Source organism: Taudactylus pleione, unplaced genomic scaffold, assembly GCF_031769625.1.
Source record: "Taudactylus pleione unplaced genomic scaffold, aTauple2 ptg000145l, whole genome shotgun sequence".
Lineage (NCBI taxonomy): Eukaryota > Metazoa > Chordata > Amphibia > Anura > Myobatrachidae > Taudactylus > Taudactylus pleione.
In genome coordinates, this window is record NW_028284547.1 from 4,919,070 (window position 1) to 4,942,856 (window position 23,787).

The 23,787-nt window shown below is 38.8% G+C and overlaps 2 pseudogenes; one reads left to right on the plus strand and one right to left on the minus strand.

The window, feature by feature from the left end:
• LOC148522640 (uncharacterized) overlaps positions 1–23,787 on the minus strand; it is an 808,266-nt pseudogene that overhangs the window by 486,242 nt on the left and 298,237 nt on the right.
• LOC148522645 (uncharacterized) lies at positions 1,416–17,200 on the plus strand (annotated as a pseudogene).

Here is a 23,787-nt window from a genome sequence, read left to right on the forward strand (position 1 = left end):
CTGCCAATGGAACTGGTTCTCTTGCATTTATTGATGATGTAACTGCTGACAAAAGCAGCAGAATGAATTCTGAAGTGTTTCGGGCAATATTATATGCTCATATTCAGTCAAATGCTTCAGAACTCATTGGACGGCACTTCACAGTGCAGATGGACAATGACCCGAAGCATACTGCAAAAGCAACCAAAGAGTTTTTTAAGGCTAAAAAGTGGAATGTTATGCAATGGCCAAGTCAATCCCCTGACCTGAATCCGACTGAGCATGCATTTCACTTGATGAAGACAAAACTGAAGGGAAAATGCCCCAAGAACAAGCAGGAACTGAAGACATTTGAAGTAGAGGCCTGGCAGAGCATCACCAGGAAAGAAACCCAGCGTATGGTGATGTCTATGCATTCCAGACTTCAGGCTGTGATTGCCCGCAAAGGTTTTGCAACAAAGTATTAAAAAGTGAAAGTTAGATTTAGGATTGTTTAGTTTGTCCCATTGCTTTTGGCCCCTTAAAAAGTGGGAGGCACATATAGAAACTGTTGTAATTCCTACACCTTTCACCTGATTTGGCTGTAATTACCCTCAAATTAAATCTGAAAGTCTGCAGTTAAAGCACATCTTGTTTGTTTCATTTCAAAACCATTGTGGTGGTGACTAGAGGCCAAAATATGACAATTCTGTCAATGTCCCAATATTTATGGACCTAACTGTACATATATATATATATATAATATGTATATATATATGAGTGTGTACACACTGGCGGCACTCACAGGACTTCACAACAGATGAAACAACTGGTCAGTTGTATTCCCAGTACTGTCTGGCAACGTAATTTTTTATCATGTCCCGCGCCTCTGGCTTGTTGCACGTTTCGTAGCACCTAGGTGAGTGTTTATGTTTGTGTGTATATATATATATATATATGTACAATGGTTTTGTCTCTAGTTGGTCCCTGAGGAAAATCTCAAAATAAAGAGAGTGAAACATTGGAATACAACTGACCTGGTGTTTCATCTGTTGTGAAGTCCTGTGAGTGCCGCCAGTGTGTACATATTGTTTGGAGAGAGCTCATCTATCTGGGGGAGGGCACCCAGACAAGTAACCTTCTGTTGTTTAAACACTGGGAGTGCCGGATGTTGGGATTACTGATTTCACTATATATATATATATATATATATATATAATGTTCCTAATATAATATAACACTATAACTCTAATAATATATGTAACCTAGTAATTTTTATGCTTTTAATAATTAATCTTTTCCTTTATAGGACAAATGAGCAGAATCTGCACTAGGATTATTAGAAGACGTTGTGAAAAGTACATTTTTTTTCTGATCAAGCAAAAAAAACAACATTTTTTTCCTACTGGAGGATTTGCTAAAGTTAATTTACAGCGAATTAATTTCTCATCTAATACATGATGAGTCTCATAGGAAAGAAAGCACATCTATGCTCTGAGTGTGACAAAAGCTTTACATATAAATCACTGCTTCTCACACATCAGATGATTCACACAGGAGATAAACCATTTAGATGTTCTGAATGCAGCAAGTGTTTTATCACCAAGCAACAACTTGTTAGACATCAGATGACTCATACTGGAGAAAGGCCATTTCATTGCTCTGAATGTACCAAGTGTTTTATCACCAAGCATCAACTTGCCATGCATCAGATGATTCACACAGGAGATATATCATTTACATGCTCTGAATGTAACAACTGTTTTACCACCAAGCATGAACTTGTTGTACATCAGAGGATTCACACAGGAGATAAACCATATAAATGCTCAGAATGTAGCATGTGTTTTACCACCAAGTCACATCTTGTTACACATCAGAGGATTCACACATGAGATAAACCATATAAATGCTCTGAATGTAGCAAGTGTTTTGCCAACAAGTCACAAATTATTATACATCAAAGGATTCACACAGGAGAGAAACCATTTAGATGCTCTGAATGTAGCAAGTGTTTTATCACCAAGCATCAGCTTGTCATACATCAGATGATTCACACAGGAGATATATCATTTATATGCTGTGAATGTAACAACTGTTTTACCAACAAGCAAGAACTTGTTGTTCATCAGTGGATTCACACAGGAGATAAACCACATAAATGCTCAGAATGTAGCAAGTGTTTTACCACCAAGTCACAACTTGTTAGACATCAGAGGATTCACACAGGAGAGAAACCATTTAGATGCTCTGATTGTAGCAAGTGTTTTACAAAGAAACAACTTCTTGTTAGACATGAGATGATTCACACAGGGTAGAAGCCATTTAAATGTTCTGAATGCTGCAAGTGTTTTATCACCAAGCCTGAACTTGTTAAGACATCAGAGGATTCACACAGGAGAGAAGACATTTAAATGCTTTGAATGCAGCAAGTGTTTTAATAGTAAAATAACATGTATGAATCACATGAGGAATCACTCTAAGGGCCACAATGTAGCATATGTTTCTTAAGTAGGTTAACTTGTATAACTTCTATATGTTTACATGTGAGAACATTTTTATTTTCTGAATGTGACAAGTGTTTTATATAAATCATTCTTGTTGAAGACAGGAGAGTAAAAACATCTGTAGTTAATCCTCTGCCCCAGCGTAATAAATTACGTGTATGGGAGACCCAAAAAAATGCCTGAAATGATTATTTATCTTTTTGATATGCAATTTTTCACTGTCATGGCATAAGGCAATGCTACTACTGACACCTAATATAATAGTATAGAACAAGCAAGAGACAAAATAGCATTTATCTTGGAATAATTGTCTGGTTTAAAATTTAACTTTCATGATTTTTTAAATAAAATTAATATTATCAATGTTAAAATATACCATCAACATATTAGAACATAAAATACAGTATATATGAAAGGCACAAATAGGTCTGTGGAAGTGATAAAAAAAACTAAATGGAACTGGAACAAGTGTTTATTGTGCTTCTGATGCTGTGACTGATCTCAGTAATATACAGCTGTCCTGCTCATGCAGATGCTAGGACTAGTAGCAGAGCTTTCCATCCAAGTTCCAGCAGGAACCTCTCAGTACTGGGATTCTTTCTATGGGAAACAGTGTATGATAAATCTGTAAATAAGTTGCCTTGCTTCCTCTAGTATATATGTATGTACTTTCTAGCCCTGGTTGTTCCTTTCCCAGCTTCCATACTCACCTATCCTGGCATATTATGTGTTTATCCTTATAGTCTTAGGAAAGTTCATATACACCATCCACACCAAAGCCGTGTCTACAGTGACCTGTCTCTTCTAGCACAGGTAATCTGCACTCTGATCACCCTCCCTCTCACCTCACTATGTAGTGCTGCTCCATGCTGGTTGGGCTGCCCCTGGTTGCAGTGGACACTTGGAGATGATGTAATCTCCAAGCTCCACTGAAACCAGACAATTGAGCAGCATGTGGCACAATCTGGGTCATCGTATCCTGGATTGCACAATTCACATTACAGGGTGACATGGGAACTACCCTCTGCCAACCCTGTCAGCTACCCTAGTTCGATCCCCTGGTCCCTGGACCCAGGTAGATCCATTTACACTTACAAAAATCCTGGGTTGATGCATGTTCGCATGCATCAACCCATTATTTTTATGTCGATGTAAAAATGGTATTAGAAGCACATGAATTATTCACTGACTGCGCTAATATGCCTTATTAGTGCCTAGATCGCAGGATTCACATGCATCAAAAAACAGTCATGGCTCCAAACATATAAATATACACTCTTTTATTATAAAAATATATATGTTTCAATTAATAAAAAACAAACATTCAATTGTCAAATACACTGTCTCTTAAATTGCAACAGTAAAACTCCAATGAGCATAAAAAACTAAATAAAAAATACTACTTGAGTATCTTGTGCAATCTGAATTGGAGTAATTGATTGTATGTTCTCAACAGGTGTTGTGCCATTAACACATACGGCTGACTACAGTGTCAATAACTTTTACCTTTGGTGAACTATTCAACATTTGCATCCTGGAGGATTTATTAGTTTACAGTTCACTCGAGAGTAAAAGGACGCCCTTTGTATTTGGAAAATATCCGTCATGACACAGTTATCAGGACAGTGAGTATTAATCTGTCTGCATACAGTGGGGGATATGTAAGAAGCTCAGAAGTAGAATCAGTGCATGTTATGTGCGCTGATACCGCTTCTACCCAATGTATGATCGGGGTTTCGATGCTAACTAACAGGTGCACTATGCGCCCCTGTTAATATCAGTGCTGCTATCTACAAGATAGCAGCTCCGATAGCCTGGGCAATGTATGAATGGTCAGATAGGCTGACTATTCAGCCAGCGTTAGCTGTCGCTATCAACAGCTACAGCCTGGTGCTGCCCTATCCCCACAACAGGGACAGCGCTGTCCCTGCTGCGGTGGCTGACGGCTTCAGGCTGCACGTGGGGATCTTGCTATACTTGTGAGATCCTGCTCATGCTCAGTGGGTCTGGCCGGGAATGAGACACAGGACATTAGCACTAGTTTGATGTACTGCGGTCTCTAGTGTGGAGCGCCAGAGAAGGGAGTTATCGCTCATCTGCTCCGATCGATGAGGTGTTGATACATCTCATAGTTAGTGCTTCCTACTTCACCTTGTTAAAGAGGCAAAGCAGGAAGCAATATAGTGGCATGTGAAGTGCCGCTATAATACATTTACCCCATATTGTGCACATACCAGCTGTGTCAGGCATCGCATAATCCTCAGTTTATGAGGATTCAGACTTCCCTATAGATAATTATCTGTGCACTGTCCAAAGAGTTGATACATATAATTCAGAATACTGAATACCATATTTTTGTAATCATTTGTATCAAGTATATTGCGTTTTATTAAATATCTTTTATAGTATCCATTGTTCTTTTTCAAACAGGCGCTTCAACATTTTTTGTACCAGTTTTTTCTTATTATCAGGTTGCAGAACCTGCTGTTTGGAGCTGGCAGTTTGAGAAAAACATATATTTAACTATTGATTGGTTGAGAGGTGCACCTTGTTCTCTTTGTGACTAGACATTGTACAAGCACACAGCAGGGAGGGATATACCTGGAAGAGTAAATCAAGGCAGGGAAGGTAGGACCTAGGGGCCACAGGGCAAAGTAGGCAAGATTTGAAGGGGCACACTGCAGAGATTACTAAACCTGAAGAGGCAGGGAGGGCTGGACCTAAAGGGGGCAGGAAATGATGTACTTAAAGGGGCAGGGTAGTTAGGAGGGCCAGACTTAAAAGTGCAGTGAGGGTAGGGAAGGCTGATCCCAAAGGGGCAAAAATGACAGAACTTAAATGGGTACAGGGAACTGGACCTGAAGGGGCATGGCAAAGGGAGGGCTGGATCTCACCTACAGTATAGTTGGAACCAGCATGGTGATATAGGAAGAATGCCAGGCAAGCAGTGAATAATCAGCTAAGTTATATAGGAGGGATTCTTGCTCCAGGCACTCTCACGCTTCTTCAACTCCAGCATGGTGTCAGAGCATACCTTGAAGCAGATCCCTAGGCAGGTCAGCAAGTCCTCCATCACCTTGCAACTGAGCTCAATGTTGCCCTTGATGAAGTCCAGGTCAGACACCTACATCATCTCTAGCAGATTCAACAATGTGTAGCAGATTCTGCTCTTCTGGGGGTAAATTTACTAAGATGGGAGTTCTATTTAAGAAGTGATGTTGCCCATAGCAACCTATCAGATTCTACTTTTCATTTATCTAGCACCTTCTAGAAGATAATACCTGGAATCTGATTGGTTGCTATGGCACAAATAGTGGTGACAAATATTTATCAGTGAGGACTCGAATAATTTGGGAAGAATATAGAGATGTTAATAGTTCAATAAAGAGTGGGGGTAGGCCAGAGTTGTTAAGTGACTCAAACAGATGATCCCAGTTTATCAGGTCAATGCTTTTTTAGCATCAAAAGATCATAGGACGCTGGGATCAATGAGATCGTCCATCATGGAATTGTGTAGTGATTGTAGCACAGTTAAGACTTTCCTAATATTAGTGACTGATTTTCGACCCCATATAAACCCCATTTTGTTGGGGTGTATACTATAATTTTAATTTTACATGAAATTGAGAGACTGAGTCTAAATTGCAAGGTGACAGTTCCTACATTCCCTGTATCACTGTGTGATCACCTGTTGTATTATCAAGAATATTTTCTCCTGATGTCAATCAAGCATCAGTCTATGTTGTCAGTCTATAGAACAGGAAGATCACACCACTATCAGCAGTAGTAGCACTTTGTCAACATCTACTAGTCTATAAAGATATTTGGGAAAGTGTAATAAAGGACATTTCAAATCCAAACACTGTTTGACAATTTCATATAGATTTTTAGCTTTTTTTTTCAGTAGTTAGGGACAGTAAATGGTTAATGCATTGCTTTGTTACTAAATAGAAAATGCTAACATCCCTTACACCACCTGCAGTACTACGATATGGCAGGTAGAATCAGACATGTTCAATTTGGAAATGGGCTGATGACCACAGCCTGTATTCCTTGTCCCAAGCAACAGTCTTTTTATTTCTCTCCTATAGTAGTGTTTACTTTGCAGCAATTCTACAATAAAGATCTGATTTAGGTCTCTCCTGAATTATAAGCGGTGAGATGTGTCTGCTGCTTGATATTAGTTTATCATTAATTTGGCCTCTAGTCTGAGGTGCTATTAATAGGTGATTACTGAGGGCAGTGACTATAAAAAATTTATCCTCTGTCTTTCATCCTCATGGGAGCCTGTTACATCATAGCACTGTATGGTGTTGTACCTGTAGTTGGTGGAACTTTCAAAGTTATTGCAATTTCCCAGATTGTATGACCTTAATTTCTTAAAATAATGATGGACTGTCTTTTCTCTGTGATAATTTGAGCTGTTCTTGACAATACCCTCTAATAGCACTAGTGATTGGCCTTAGGCATTAGCATGCAAAAAATGATGATAAACTCATTGTGAGTTAATATTTACCACTTTCACTCAAGTTCTAAAGTTCTTTTTAGGGTGCATTTGTAAAACAATTACATTAACATTATTTTAAAAACAAAATACATAGGCATCAATTACACTATTTATATTTGGATAAGAAACTCTTATTAAGCCTTTGTATTACATAAATGATTAAAGAAAAAAGAAAGAAACAGACTGTTATTGTGGCACTTTTGTAGGTTTACAACAATTGGATAGATTAGTCATACATGCCTACTTTCCCTGTTTGGCTGGGAGCCTCCCAAAAATTGGGTCCCACTCCTGACCTCCTGGAAAAGAAGGAACTTGTCCCAGTAATTTTCCCTCCACCCCTCCGGATGGATATAGTAGAAAAAATATACCTGCAGCAGGGGCGGGAGGGGGGGGCTGATGACTCTTTTCGACCTAAATTGTGTCTTCATGGCCCCACCCCCTGCAACACAATGGCAAGATTTCAGGCATTATGTTACCTGGGGCGGGGTCACGATGGCATGATTGCAAGGTCACACCCCTGGCCCACCCTCAAAACTGACATGCCCCCCAGCTCTCCCAGAAGAGGCAGCCAGATACTCAGCAAGCCTGAGTTTAATATACTATAAAACTTAACTTTTAATGTTATCTTATAAAAAATATGAGCAAAACTGAACACATGTATTATCATCTACATATTTATTCACAAAATTGTTTTCTCTGTGTGCGGAAGTCAAGGTAGTAAGCGCAAGCTGCTATGTGATGTCGGGAAGCCTGGATCATGTGTGTGCATCATGTGACCCGGAATGTCTAAAGTCTGACACCCGCTTTGCCGATAGCGGCTTGTTCACAGTCCCAGCCTGAGTCAGGTTGTACCTACTACCTTGACTGCCACACACTCTCCCCAACTTTAGGAGCTGTATTGTTGGCACAGGTAAGTGGCGCATACCCCCTGCACTACCCTGCACATCAGGGCAGATGGCCATTAACTCTGACAGCTTGATACATTCCCCTTCTGGTCTTCTCACTCTTCTGCAACCACTTACTGTAATTTTCAGTCCTGTAACATAGTGCCTCCACATCAAAAGCAGGAAACACACTCAGCAGAGGGAAACTAATATCTTTCTTCACCTGTTGGTCACATTAGCACATGTTACTCATGATTAACTCCTGTTCTCAGGAACACCAAAAACATGGGTGAAATGTCATACGAAATAATAATTATTTTTAGTGTAGTTAATAAAAAAATTGTATATTCATAAAGTCTAATGTCATTGGTGCACATATGGCAGAATATATGTACTTCATCAGTTATATATTAAGATTATGAAAACAATTTAGGCTTAAAAACTTAGGTACTGGGTTACTTTGCCTATAATGACTGACTACATATGCTTTTGCTCTGCAATTTACCCAATTTACCTCTAATGCATTTGAAATGATTGCTACTGCTTCACACATGTGACCCTCAATGACAGAAAATCCTAATGACATCTGTGCTGATTACCTTTGAATATATTGTGCTTAGATGTATTTATTATGTTTTTTACATTTGCATGTCCATTTGAGATTATTGCAAATATCCATATGTGAAGTACAGTATTGAAAATAGCCCTCTTGGGTTTTCTCTGTTTGCATGTTCATTGAAGATGAATGCAATTGTATTCATATGTATTGAAATTTACTTTTTCTGGTGACATAAAACAATTAACATATGTTCCTAAAGCTGGGCATACATGTTCAGATAAAATGCCTGTCAGACCAACATACATTTTATCTGGCAGCCAGGTGTACACTATGAGATATCTCACAGTGTATTAGTCCCGACATCTGCGCTCCACCCCCTGGGGGAGATGACATTTCCCTGTAACTTCCATTGGAAGGAACACAGGAAATGTCTGTCTGTCGGCTACGTCTGGGCATACACTGCCTGATGCGGCTGACATTTTAACTCATAAATACCAAATCAGATCGTCACGCTGGACAATCCGGCATGCCCATCCGAGCGATATTTAACCCTTGTTCGCCCTCACACTTTCTAAAATGAATGAGGCAATCCGCAGATATTGGGCGGATCGCCTCAATAAGTGTAGCATGTATGGCCAGCATAAGACTGCCAGTGGGTCAGTGATTGTTATAATAGGTGGTAGATATACTGCATTACCCCTAATTGATTGATAATATTTCACCTAGCATGTTAATACATGTGTTTAGTTTTGCTCACATTTTTTATTAGACACCATTTAAAAGTTAAGTTATATAGTATACTAAACTATCCAATTGTTGTAAACCTACAAGTGTGCCCTCAATAATAGCTGAATATTTACAGAGTGGTGGTGATCAAAGGCAACATATAAAACTAAACCAGCAAAGACTTCATACATAATATCAAAAATGAAACATATGCAGATTGAGGTTATGGGAAATAATACTTATACCCAAATGTCACCACTTAGTCTTATTGAAGGTAGTGGTCTTGACTCTTTTCCTAAAGATATCTACATTCAATTGCTTGAACTTATCCTGACTAAAAACATCTTTCTTTTTGATGGTATTTTTTACCAACAAAAAAACAGTTGTGCTATGGGCTCCTCAGTAGCCCCGGCATATGCTAATGCATATATGTTTTATATAGTGGAAAAATTTTTTTTTGGTAGGGATGAGATCAAGTGTAACACTGTTTTTTATGCACATTTTATTGATGATGTATTAATGCTATGGAGAGGTCCCCAAGAGACCTTCATTGAGTTTATGAATTCACACAACTTGAGCAATTTCCCGGTGAAATTTACATATGTCATGAGTCAGGAAAGCATAGACTTTTTAGATGTGAGGATTGGCAAGAAAAATGGTAGCATTACTACTACATTATTCTCAAAATTCACCAATAGAAATACATTATTACAATATCAAAGTTGCCACCCTATGAGTTTATAACTCGTATTGCCTTATTCTCAAATGATTCGGGTCCTTAGGATTAATAGTGATTATGAAATGGCCATTGCACAAATTGATGATATGATTAAAAAATTTGAAAAACGGGGATACAACAGAAGACTTTTCTAAACCACTAAACAGAGAGTATTGAATTTGAATAGGGAACAGCTATTGAATAAAAATAAAAAGAAACAAAAGAAAAATAAATGTATATGGGTATATGAATATAATACTCTTTCTCCTGAGTTTAAGAAAGCATCCAAAAAATTATGGCCTCTGATTTCCAAAGATCCCGATTTGGAATTAAGTGATACAGACTTAATGTCCTGCTATTCCAGAACTAAAAATCTGCGGGATATCTTGGTGAAAACAGACTTTAATTCAAAAGATCTGATAGGACAGAAACAACATTTATTATCATTAAAACAGAATTGATGCTTTAAATATCAATGCATTACATGTAAATATTTGATCCAAGGTAATTCTTTTTTTCATCCCCACACTGATAAAAAATTCATGATTCGCTATCACCTCACTTGTAATAGTAATTACGTGATTTATCAAATTCATTGCCTATGTGGTTTGTCGCATGTGGGAAACACCAAAAGAAAGTTCAAGGAGAGGATGGCGACCCATCGATCGTCTATTAAATTAGCGTTGACTAATAAAACAAGTGACCAACTGGTAGCTCCCCATTTTTAGAGTTCAATCATCCATTAACCAATTTGAGATATAGAATGATCGATTTTGTGCCAGCATTGACACATGGTGGTGATCGTAACAAGGCCTTCTTACAACGAGGGAATTTTGGATTCACAAATTAAATGTAACTTCACAACGGGGGCTAAATGAGAACTTACCCTTATCATGTTTCCTTTAATTGTCTTTGTTTCTTTATATAGGTGTAACAGGATAGATAGATCAGAGGTCCCTTTGGGTATCTACTGTTGTGACATTTAGTAATATGTGGAATTTAATTCCCCATATGATTGTCTTCTAACTTAGATGGTTCACTATTAAAATGTATTTAAATATTTTAAAGCCACAATCATATATATATATATATATATATATATATATATATATATATATATATATATAGTATTGTGTTAGTCATAGATAGATAATTTGTCAAAAAATGTTTTAACATAATTTGCGAACAGGATGTAAGTTACATTTGATTATTAGTGCAAATTTCTAGGAAATTGAATAATCAAAGAGTGATGATTCATTTAGTGACTTATAAGATCTTATATTCATGGTTAAGTCGGGTCTATTGGTTATGGATTAAATATCTATTTATTAAATATCCAATGTTTAGTTACAGTGGGTTAACAGGTTATCACAGAGTGTTGTGCTCAGACATTTTTCTAAGGAAACTATGCTTATTTTTACAGTCCAATTAGGTATTCTGTTGCCTGGTGATGGGATTGTTTATATGTGTCATGTGGTGTGCGTGGCTCCGGAGGAATATGATGATATTAGTGGAATATACTGGTGGTACCATCAGTGGGCACTGGACACAGGACACCAAGCAGGTTGAGGTACACGTAGTGTTAGTGATTGTATTTCAAGGTATGTTGTTTCTTTTATCATTTGTACTTCTTGAGAATAGTCAGGTGGATAAACTGAAACGTTGAAAATAACAGCCACATTTCCTTGTTTGTAGTTTGTATACCAGAGTGCCTCACCTTTGGGGTCTCATGAGTTCTACATGTGGGGGCACCTGGTCAAAGTTCAATTTTGTCTTAATGAGTGTCGGACCTTTGGACTTATATATAGTAAATCACAGAAGAAGGAAATTAATGTCAACATTTCGATGCCACTTTAATGCATCATCAACAGGGTGTGCATGTGTGTGTGTTATTATGTACAATGATTCAATGTGAGGTTCCTGCTTATATATAGAACAGGTTTTTCTCCTGAAACTCTGCCCAGACAATAGGGACTCCTAAACAAAAGGTCCCTTTGGTGACAGAACAGGAGGCCAGAGGCTGCTATGATCTAATTAGAATACAAGGTGTTACCCCTGCCAATGTGTAATTAGAATTTCCCATTGTATTAATTGACCTTAAGAATATTTACACCTCATTTACAAGACAAGGAGCTAGACACGGGAAGCTGCTGTGTTTATGTGTCACCTATCAGTGTAAGAATTCTGACTGGTCATCCTGGGAACTATGGAGAGAGATGGGGGAGGAATGACTATAAATAGGCTGTATCAGGCTACTGATAGCTGATGGAGGAGATGCTGGTTTAGTTGCTGGTTGGAGCTGGAAGGAGAACGAAATAAGAAACATACAGACGAAAGAAACTCCAAAATAAGGTAATTATATTTTACATCAGAATATATTGATACCTAAACAGACATTGCATATAATGCTTTTTGAAAGCTACTAAAATTTAGGGATCATCTATGTAATAAATCTATATGTTCTCCATCAGAAATTTGTATCAGTTCTGTATACTGTTTCTATATATTCTCTGTCAACAATATAATCTACAATATGTAATTTATGTCTCCTTTTCTTTTGTCATTATGTGAGATAATTTTTATCTATCAATCTATACATCTCATTGCTCCCTACCAATACAGTGGTTTTATGTGGCTAACAATTCTAGATAATCTTTATAATTGTATCCAAAATTATTATAATGTTTTCTTTTTTATTATTATAATTAAAATGTAATAGTATTTTACATTTTACTATGTGCATCTAGTTGCTATTTATAAAGTGTTATATAATAATTATTTATTATTAACAATTTATTATATAGAGCAGCATATTCCATTGCACTTTACAAATGGAAATAACATTAATAGAACCAGACTGGGCAGTAACAGACAGACATAAAGGAAAGAGGACCCTGCCCACAAGTTTACAATCTAAAGTTTATAAGCTTATAAAAGATTTAGCTCCTTCATAGTATTTTATATATTACTGTGTGCATCAGGTTAGTATATATAAAGGGGTATATAGGTGACAACTCCTTTATAGTATCTTATATATTACTCTATGCATCAGGTTAGTATTTATAAAGGAGTATCTAGTTGGAAGTTTCTTTATAGTAACTAATATATTACTTTATGCATCAGACTAGTATATATAAAGGGGTATCTAGTTGGTAGCTGCTTTATAGTATCATACATATGACTCTGTGCATCAGGTTAGGAATTTCTGAAGGGGTATCTAGATGGCATCTATATCATAGTATCTTACATATTACTCTGTACATCAGGTTAGTATATATAAAGGGATATATCTAGATGGCATCTCCATCATAGTATCTTACATATCACTATGTGCATAAGGTTAGTATATATAAAGGGGTATCTATGTTACAGCTCCATCATAGTTATTACACATTACTCTGTGCATCAGGGTAATATATATAAAGTGGTGTTTAGGTGGCAGCTCCTACATAGCTTATTAGATATTACTCTGTGCATAAGGTAAGTGGATATAAATGGATATTTCGGTGGCTGTTCCAACATAGTATTTTACATATTGCTCAGTGCTTAAAGTTACTATATTTATTTACTGTTATATATAGTTTGGGTACACTAATAGGTATATTCAATTACCCACAATGTTTTTCATGTGGATAAAGCTCTGAGTTTAATGTATAGAGCTATTCATTTAGTAACAGGGGCATAACTAGGTATTTAAAGGCTCCATAGCAAAAGTTTGTAAGGGCCCTCTGTACCACCCACTGGTGAAACAAGTATATAACACTTTTAACTTTGACAAGAATGATGGCCCCCCCAGCTCTGGCCCCATAGCAGCTGCACCTATTGCACCTATGGTAGTTATTCCCATGACTAGATATTAGTTTCCCAGTGTGTGAAGCCCGGAGGCAGCATGTGGTAACCAATAGACTCAATAATAAGTGTTTGAATTTGTGGGTTTAATCCCCAAAAGGTGCATCTAACTCAGATATATAGCTTTACTCACCTGAGGCAGCATCTGCATTTCAGGGGTAAATATTGTGTCAAATTAAATCTGCCCCTCAGTCTTACACAAATACACATATGCTACTTGGCACATGAATATTTGGTTTTTAATACAAAATATTCAGACACGTTTGTTAACCATAGTTTTCTCCAACTTATGTGATGTACCCTAGGCCCTTACACCAAACCTACCCATGTCTGTAACACAATTATTTATTATTTACCTTTTAAAAGCCTGCTTATCTCCTATAACAATGATCACTGATTCCTCTGCACACATCACACTGAGCAGTGACTGTGAGATGGTCACATTATCCCCATTCCCATGGTGTGTGCAGAGATAATGGTGACATTCTTGTGCATCAGATGACAGTAGGTGTGACAGGATTGGTAGCATGTGTTACCCATCTATGGTCAGTGCAGGGGGTAATGTATAATCTGCACATTCTAAGATCACAGTATAAGGATTATAGTATATTTATTGAAAAAAATAATAGACTGTGTATTTTATATCATGTATTTATCTGCTGCAGGAGTGTCGAAGTCTATGCTGCACATCTGACTGGAAATTAGGATATAGCAACTTAATAACCTTACAGTTTTAAAACAATTGTATATGGCTGGGTCGTATTTGTTAGTTTATTTAACACACACACACATATATACATATATATATATATATATATATATATAATCCAATAATGAAAGGGGCACTCACCAGAGCAATTCCAATAGAAAAAACTACTTTTTATTTCTTACATAAATCGGTCGACGTTTCGGTCATTCCTGACCTTTATCAAGACTAGCAGCATTATCACAACAGTGCAATAGACGGTATATGTCACCAAACAGCACCACAGACCATTCTACCTGTGTCCCCTTAAATAGCCAGCTTTTCCCGCAGATCGCCATGCTGAGCATCGCCGAACCGGAAGTGCCATGCGTTCCACCCTGTGGAATGCAAAACACATCTCCGAAAATGACCAAACATCTGGTCATCAGCAAATCACAGCCGGCAAGGCCCATGGACATGGTGATCAGTGACTGGTATAACACTCGCGTCGCAAATTGATGCTACCAGTTAGTTTAACAAGGCACCGGATCACCACGTACATCTTATAAAGCAAAGTACAAAAATACTAAAGCACCTAACCGGAAGTGTCATGCCTTCCACCCAGTGGAACGCAGGCATAGATCAGGAAGTGACCAAGACACCCGGTCACATAAAGGTGGAGCTTTTTGTCATAGTAACCACAAACTGAAGGCATATCAGCATCACAAACGCTAGCAACAAGGTTGTCAAGACAACACACCCTGTAATGCATAAACAATCAAATGATAAAACTTAAAAGGATATCCTATAGGGCCCAAGTTGCTCATTATAGTATATCAACACCATGCAAATTAATATGGTTATTATATAAACATGTCAATTGGGAAAAGCAAACCATTCTCCGGGACACACGAAGAACCAAAGTCTCCATACATAAAAGTGTACATTTACACAAAACAGCATGACATCACAAATAATCCACCTATTGAAAATGTGTCAACATCGTATTCAATCAGAGAAACCAATTTTTTATCAAAAAAAGCTTTAGTATAAAGCTATATACTTTTTTTTTTTTTTTTATAAAAAAGGGCAAAATGTCCAAAATGTGGACACCCTTTAATATATAGTCAAAAAAAGCCAATCAATTAGGGCTTACCTAACCCAATAACCTATATATTGAAAATAATATATACACAAAAAGACAGACACAAAATCACATAAATGACCAAAAAAATACATAAATATCCCAAAATCAACTAAAACACCAAGGCGGGTAGCTTATCTCAAAAAAATATTCAAAGGATTCGATTCATTTAAAATCCTAAGGGGCACTGTGTCCAGACGAAAAATCCACTTGGCCTCCAATTTACGATGGGTTAGTTCCCGATTTCCACCTTGTGGTGATTTAGGGACCCAATCTATGATGCGGCATTTGAGTGTTGACACTTGATGACCTGCTTGAAGAAAGTGTATTGCAACTGGTTTATCAGAGCAACCTTTAGAGATAGCTTGTCTAATAGAGCAACATTGGTTGGCCATATGTTCACGGAAGACCCTTGTTGTCAGGCCAACATAAGCCAAATCGCACGGGCATGGAAGTAAATAGACCACATGGTCCAATAAACAGTGAAGTTTGAATCTCAACTTAATTGGTCATCCACTATGAGGGTGTGGAAATGTAGGACCAGTTTGTAATGATCTACAGGTGGTGAAGTTCGCACATCTGAAACATCCAGGTTTAGCATCCTGGTGCCAGGTCTTGGCTGATCTAATTGGGCATTTTGTCGGACGCATTAGTATTTCTTTCAAATGTTGCCCATGCCGAAAGGCTATAAGTGGGGGTTCATTGATCTTCCCCTTAAACACTGGATCCATGGCCACAACATGCCAGTTCTGTCTCACCGTTCTCCATACATCTTTAGACATGCAATCATATTGACTAATGTAAGTCATCCTGGTGTATATATATATATATATATATATATATATAATGTTCCCAATATAATATAACACTATAACTGTAATAAAAGTTGTAACCTAGTGATTTTTATGCTTTTAACAATTAATCTTTTACTTTATAGGACAAAGAAGGAGCAGAATCTGCACTAGGATTATTAGAAGACTTTGTGAAAGTACATTTTTTACTGATCAAGCAAAAAAAACCAAACATATTTTTTTCCTACTGGAGGATTTGCTAACGTTACTTTCATTTTCTGCATAGAAAAACTTTTACAGTGAATTAATTTCTCATCTAATACATGATGAGTCTCATAAGAAAGAAAACACATCTATGCTCTGAGTGTGACAAAAGCTTTACATATAAATCACATCTTCTCATACATCAGAGGATTCACACAGGAGATAAACCATTTAGATGTTCTGAATGCAGCAAGTGTTTTATCACCAAGCAACAACTTGTTAGACATCAGATGACTCATACTGGAGAAAAGCCATTTAATTGCTCTGAATGTACCAAGTGTTTTATCACCAAGCATCAACTTGTCATACATCAGATGATTCACACAGGAGAGATATCATTTACATGCTCTGAATGTAACAACTGTTTTACCACCAAGCAAGAACTTGTTGTACATCAGAGGATTCACACAGGAGAGAAACTATTTAGATGCTCTGATTGTAGCAAGTGTTTTACCAAGAAACAACTTCTTGTTAGACAGGAGATGATTCACACAGGAGAGAAGATATTTAAATGTTCAGAATGCAGCAAGTGTTTTAATAGTAAAATAACATGTATGAATCACATGAGGAATCACTTTAAGGGCCTGAATGTAGCATATGTTTCTTAAGTAGGTAAACTTGTATAACTTCTATATGTTTACATATGAGGACATTTTTATTTTTTGAATGTGACAAGTGTTTTATATGAATCATTCTTGTTAAAGACAGGAGAGTAAAAACATCTGTAGTTGATCCTCTGCCCCAGCATATAATATGTATGGGAAACCCCAAAAAATGTCTGAAATGATTATTTATCTTTTTGAAATGTAAATTTTCACTATCATGGCATAAGGCGGTTCTACTACTGACACATAATGCAATAGCATAGAACAAGCAACACAGAAAATAGCATTAATCTTGGAATATTTGTCAGGTTTAAAATTTTACTTTTATGATTTTTAATAAAATTAATATTATCCATGTTAAAATATACCATCAAAATATTAGAACAGAAATTACAGTTTATAAGAAAGGCACAAATAGGTATGTGGAAGTGATAAAAAACAAACAAAATGGAACTGGAACAAGTGTTGATTGTGCTTCCGATGCTGTGACTGATCTCTGTAATATACAGGTGTCCTGCTCATGCGGTGCTAGGACTAGTAGTAGAGCTTTCTATCCAAGTTCCAGCAGGAACCTCTCAGTACTGAAATTCTTTTTATGGGAAACAGTGTATGATAAATCTATAAATAAGTTGCCTTGTTCCTTCAGTATATATGCATGTACCTTCTAGCCCTGGTTATTCCCTTCCCAGCTTCCATACTCTGGTATCCTGGCATATTATGTATTTATCCTTATAGTCTTAGGAATGTGGATATACACCATCCACACCAGAGCCATGTTTACAGTAACCCAGCTCTTCCGCCACAGTTAATCTGCTCTCCAATCACCCCCCTCCTGCTCCCTTTTTGCTCCCCCTCCCTCTCACCTCACTATGTAGTGCTGCTCCATGCTGGTTGGGCTGGCCCTGGTTGCAGTGGACACTTGGAGATGATGTAATCTCCAAGCGCCACTGAAACCAGACAATTGAGCAGCGTGCGGCACAATCTGGGTCATCGTCACCTGGATTGCACAATTTACACTACAGGGTGACACGGGAACTTCCCTTTGCCAACCCTGTAAGCTTCCCTAGTTTGAAACCCTGGTCCCTGGACCCAGGTGGATCCATTTACACTGACATTAATCCTGGGTTGATGCATGTTCACATGCATCAACCCATGATTTTTATGTCTATGTAAAAAGGGTATTAGAAGCACATGACAAGGTTGGCTAAACATTGTACAAACACACCTTCTGAAGATACCGGGACCCCCAAACCTGGAGAAACAAATCAAGTAATATCATACCAGCTCTGTTGGACCATTTGTGCACTGGATATGCATTTGCATACTGTCCATGAGATTGTCATCTCCTTTTGAGCCCATGGAACTCTGTTCACCACCTGTACTCCTCCCCGGCATCAAGCTCTCTGGAACAGATGTTGGATCTGCAGCCGGACTACCGTAGATAATCAGGTAGCCGGCAAACTGTGAACTGAGATAAAATATACCAATAGCCACCATCGGAGGCTGGCATTCCCGCTGACAGGCGGCAGAGCGCTGAACCATACAGACATCTGAAAGTCAACGGTTGGGTAACCGACAATTTGAGATTAAGACAGACTGTGCCTTCTATCAGCATAGAGTTTGCACTCCCATTATCGAATTGTGAAGCACTACACCCCACACAGGACTATCTGAGTGTGTGTACTCAACAGGTATTGTGCCAATAACACATATGGCTGACTACAGTGTCAATAACTTTTAACTATTCAACATTTGCTTCCCAGAGGATATATTAGTTTACAGTTCACTTGAGAGTAAAAGATCCGTAATGACACAGATATCAGGACAGTGAGTATTAATCTGTCTTCATACAGTGGGGGAGATGTAAGAAGCTCAGAAGCAGTATCAGTGCATGTTATGTGCACTGATACTGCTTCTACCTGATGTATGATAGGGGGTTTGGCGCTAAATAACAGGTGAACTATGCGCCACTGTTATTATCAGTGCTGCTATCTACAAGATAGCAGCTCTGATAGCCTGGGCAATGTATGAACGGTCAGATAGCCTGACCGTTCGGCCAGTGCTGGTTGTCGCTATCGACAGCTACAGCCTGGTGTTGCCCTATCCCCACAGCAGGGACAGCGCTGTCCCTGCTGCAGCGGCTGCCGGCTTCAGGCTGCACGCGGGGATCTCGTGATACTTGTGAGATCCCACACATACTTAGTGGATCTGGCCAGGAATGAGACACAGCAGATTAACACTAGGCTGATGCACTCCTGTCTCTAATGTGGAGCGCCAGAGAAGGGAGTTATCACTCATCTGCTCCGATCGATGAGGTGTTGATACATCTCATTGTTAGTGCTTTCTGCTTCACCTTGGTAAAGAGACAAAGCAGGTAGCAATATAGTGGCATGTTAAGTGCCGCTATAATACATTTACCCCATTTTGTGCACATACCAGCTGTGTTAGGCAATCAGTTTATGAGGATTCAGACTTCCCTATAGATAATTATCTGTGCACTGTCCTAAGAGTTGATACATATAATTCAGAATACTGAATACCATATTTTTGGAATAATTTGTATCATGTATATTGCATTTTATTAAATAGCTTTTATAGTATCCATTGTTCTTTTTCAAACAAGCGCTTCAACATATTTTGAATCCAGTTTTTTCTTATTATCAGGTTGCAGAACCTGCTGTTTGGAGCTGACAGTTTGAGAAAAACATATATTTAACTATTGATTGGTTGAGTGGTGCACCTTTCTCTCTTTGTGGCTAGACATTGTACAAGCACAGAGCAGGGAGGTTTCAACCTGGGAGAGTAAATCAAGGCAGGGAAGGTAAGACCTAGGAGCCACAAGGCAGAGTAGGCAGGACTTGGAGGGGCACAGTGCAGGGATTACTAAACCTATAGAGGCAGGGAGGGCTGGACCTAAAAGGGAAGGAAATTATGTAATTAAAGGGGCAGGGTAGTTAGGAAGGCCAGGCTTAAAGGTGCAGGGAGGGTAGGGAAGGCTGATCCTAAAGGGGCTAAAATGAAAGACCTTAAAAGGGCACAGGGAGCTGGACCTGAAGGGGCATGGAGAAGGGAGGGCTGGATCTCACCTATAGTTGGTACCTGCCTGGTGATGTAGGAAGAAGGCAAGCAGGGAATAATCAGCTCAGATATATAGGAGGGATTCTTGCTCCAGGCACTTTCACACTTCTTCAACTCCAGCATGGTGTCAGAGCATACCTTGAAGCAGACCCCTAGGCAGGTCACCAAGTCCTCCATCACCTTGGGACTGAGGGGCTGATTCAGACCCACTCGCAAGTGCAGGACGCTCGCAAGCGGGTCAATGGTGCTGAATTGTGCATGCACACCACGGAGGGAGCTCCGTCGTGTGCATGTGCGAGACCCGAATGGGTCTCGCACTAAAGGGGGCATACTGTCGATGGTGACTGACAGCACGCCCCCTTTAGTGGGCGTGCCGGAGGCGTGGTTGCCAGACGGAGGCGTTCCCATGGGAACGCCTACCGTCTGGGTCCGGCCCCACTGACATCACTAGTGATGTCAGTGGGAGTGATTTTGGCTCTGATAGAGCAAAAATCACTCCTGGGCTTGCGGCAGTGAGACCCTACCACAGGGTCTTGTCGCAAACCCGATGGTCGCGATGGTCTTGACCATCGCGACCATCATCATGGACGCTCGCTATAGCTGTGGGTGGTCACCCACAGCAATGCGAGCATCCAAGAGGCCGCTCCATTTTCATGTAGGAGGGCCCTAATTCAGAGCGAGCGCTCTGGTCAGAGCATCCAGCTCTGAATCAGGCCCTGAGCTCAATATTTCTCTTGATGAAGTCCAGGTCAAACACCTGCAGCATCTCTAGCAGATTCTCCAAGGTGTAGCAGATTCTGCTCTTCTGGGGGTAAATTTACTAAGATGGGAGTTCTATTTAAGAAGTGATGTTGCCCATAGCAACCAATCAGATTCTACTTTTCATTTATCTAGCACCTTCTAGAAGATAATACCTAGAATCTGATTGGTTGCTATGGCACAAACAGTGGTGACAAATATATATCAGTGAGGACTCAAATAATGGGGGAAGAATATAGAAAGATTAATAGTTCAATAAAGAGTGGGGGTAGGCCAAAATGGTTGACTGTCTCAAACAGATGATCCCAGGTTATCAGATCAATGCTTTTTTAGCATCTAAAGATCATAGGACCCTGGGGTCAATGAGATTATCCATCATGGAATTGTGAAGTGATTGTAGCACAGTTAAGACTTTGATCTTCAGCCCCATATAAACCCCATTTTGTCAGGGTGTATAGTATCATTTTAATTTTACATGAAATTGAGAGATAGTCTAAATTGCAAGGTGACAGTTCCTACATTCCCTGTACCACTGTGTGATCACCTGTTGTAGTATCAATGATCTTTTTTCCTGATGTCACTCAAGGATCAGTCTATGTTGTCAGTCTATGGAACAGGAGGATCACACCACTATTAGCATTACTAGCACTTTGTCAACTTCTACTAGTCTATAAAGATATTTGGGAAAGTGTAATAAAGGACATTTCAAATCCAAACAGTGTTTGACAATCTCATATAGAATCTTAGCTGTTTTTTTCAGTAGTGAGGGGAAGTTAATGGTTAATGCATTGCTTTGTTACTAAATATAAAATAGCTAACATCTATTACACCATCTGCAGTGGTATGATATGACAGGTGGAATCAGACACGTTCACTTTGGGAATGGGATGATGACCACAGCCTCTATTCCTTGGACTAAGCAAGAGTCCTTTTATTTCTCTCCAATAGTAGTGTTTACTTTGCAGCAATTCTACAATAAAGATCTGATTTAGGTCTCTTCTGAATCATAAGCGGTGAGATGTGTCTGCTGCTTGAACTCAGTTTATCATTAATTTGGCCTCTAGTCTGAAGTGCTATTAATAGGCGTTTACTGAGGGCAGTGACTATAAAAAATATATCCTCTGTCTTTCATCCTCATGGGAGCCTGTTACATCACAGCGCTGTATGGTGTTTGTACCTGCACTTGGTGGAACTTTCAAAGTTATTGCAATTTCCCAGACTGTATGACCTTAATTTCTTAAAATAATGTTGGACTGTCTTTTCTCTGTGCTAATTTGATTTGTTCTTGACAATTCCCTCTAAGAGCACTAGTGTTTGGCCTTAGGCATTAGCATGCAAAAATGATGATAAACTCATTGTGAGTTAATATTTACCACCTATAACTTTCACTCAAGTTCTAAAGTTCTTTTTAGGGTGCATTTGTAAAACAATTACATTAAAGTTATTTTAAAAACAGTTACATAGTCATCAATTACACTATTTATATTTGGCTAAGTATCTCTTATTAAGCCTTTGTATTACATGAACAATTAAATAAAAAAGAAAGAAACAGACTGTAATTGTGGACCTCTTGTAGGTGTACAACAATTGGATAGATTAGTCATACATGCCTACTTTCCCGGTTTGGCCGGGAGCCTCCCAAAAATCAGGTGCCACTCCTGACCTCCTGGAAAAGTAGGAACTTATCCCAGTTATTTTCCCTCCTCCCCGACTGCTGGATATTAAAAAAATATATATATATCTGCAGCAGGGGCGGGGGAAGAGGGGCTGATGATGGTTTTCGACCTAAATTGTGTCTTTATGGCCCCGCCCCCGGCAACACAACGGCAAGATTACAGGAATTATGTTGCCTGGGGCGATTCCGCAAGGACATGATTGCAAGGTCACATCCCTGGCCCACCCTCAAAACTGTGACATGCCCCCCAGCTCTCCTGGAAGAGGCAGCCAGATAGTCGGCAAGCCTGAGTTTAATATACTATAAAACTTAACTTTTAATGTTATCTTATAAAAAATATGAGCAAAACTGAACACATGTATTATCATCTACATATTTATTCACAAAATTGTTTTCTCTGTGTGTGTAAGTCAAGGTAGTAGGTGCAAGCTGCTGTGTGATGTCAGGAAGCCTGGATCATGTGCGCGCATCATGTGACCCAGAAGGTCTAAGGTCTGACACGTGCTTTGCCGATATCAGCTTGTTCACAGTCCCAGCCTGAGTCAGGTTGTACCTACTACCTTGACTGCCACACACTCTCCCCAACTTTAGGAGTTGTATAGCTGAAACAGGTAAGTGGCGAAAAGCCCCAGCATTGCCCAGTGCATCAGGGCAGATGGCCATTAACCCTAACAGCTTGATACATCCACCTTCTAATCTTCTCACTCATCTGCTGGCCACCTGCTGTAATTTAAAACCCACTAATGTAATGCCTCACTGATAACATCTAAAGCAGGAAACACACTCAGCAGAGGGAAACTGATTTCTTTCTTCACCTATTGGTCTCATTAGCACATGATACTCATGATTAACTCCTGTTCTCAGGAACACCAATAACATGGGAAAAATGTCATAAGATATAATCATTACTTTTCGTGTAGTTAATTTAAAATTGTACATTCATAAAGTCTAATGTCAATGGTGCACACATGGCAGAATATATGTACTTCCCCATTTATATATTAAGATTCTGAAAACAATTTAGGCTTAAAAACTTAGGTACTGGGTTACTTTGCCTACAATGACTGACTACATACTG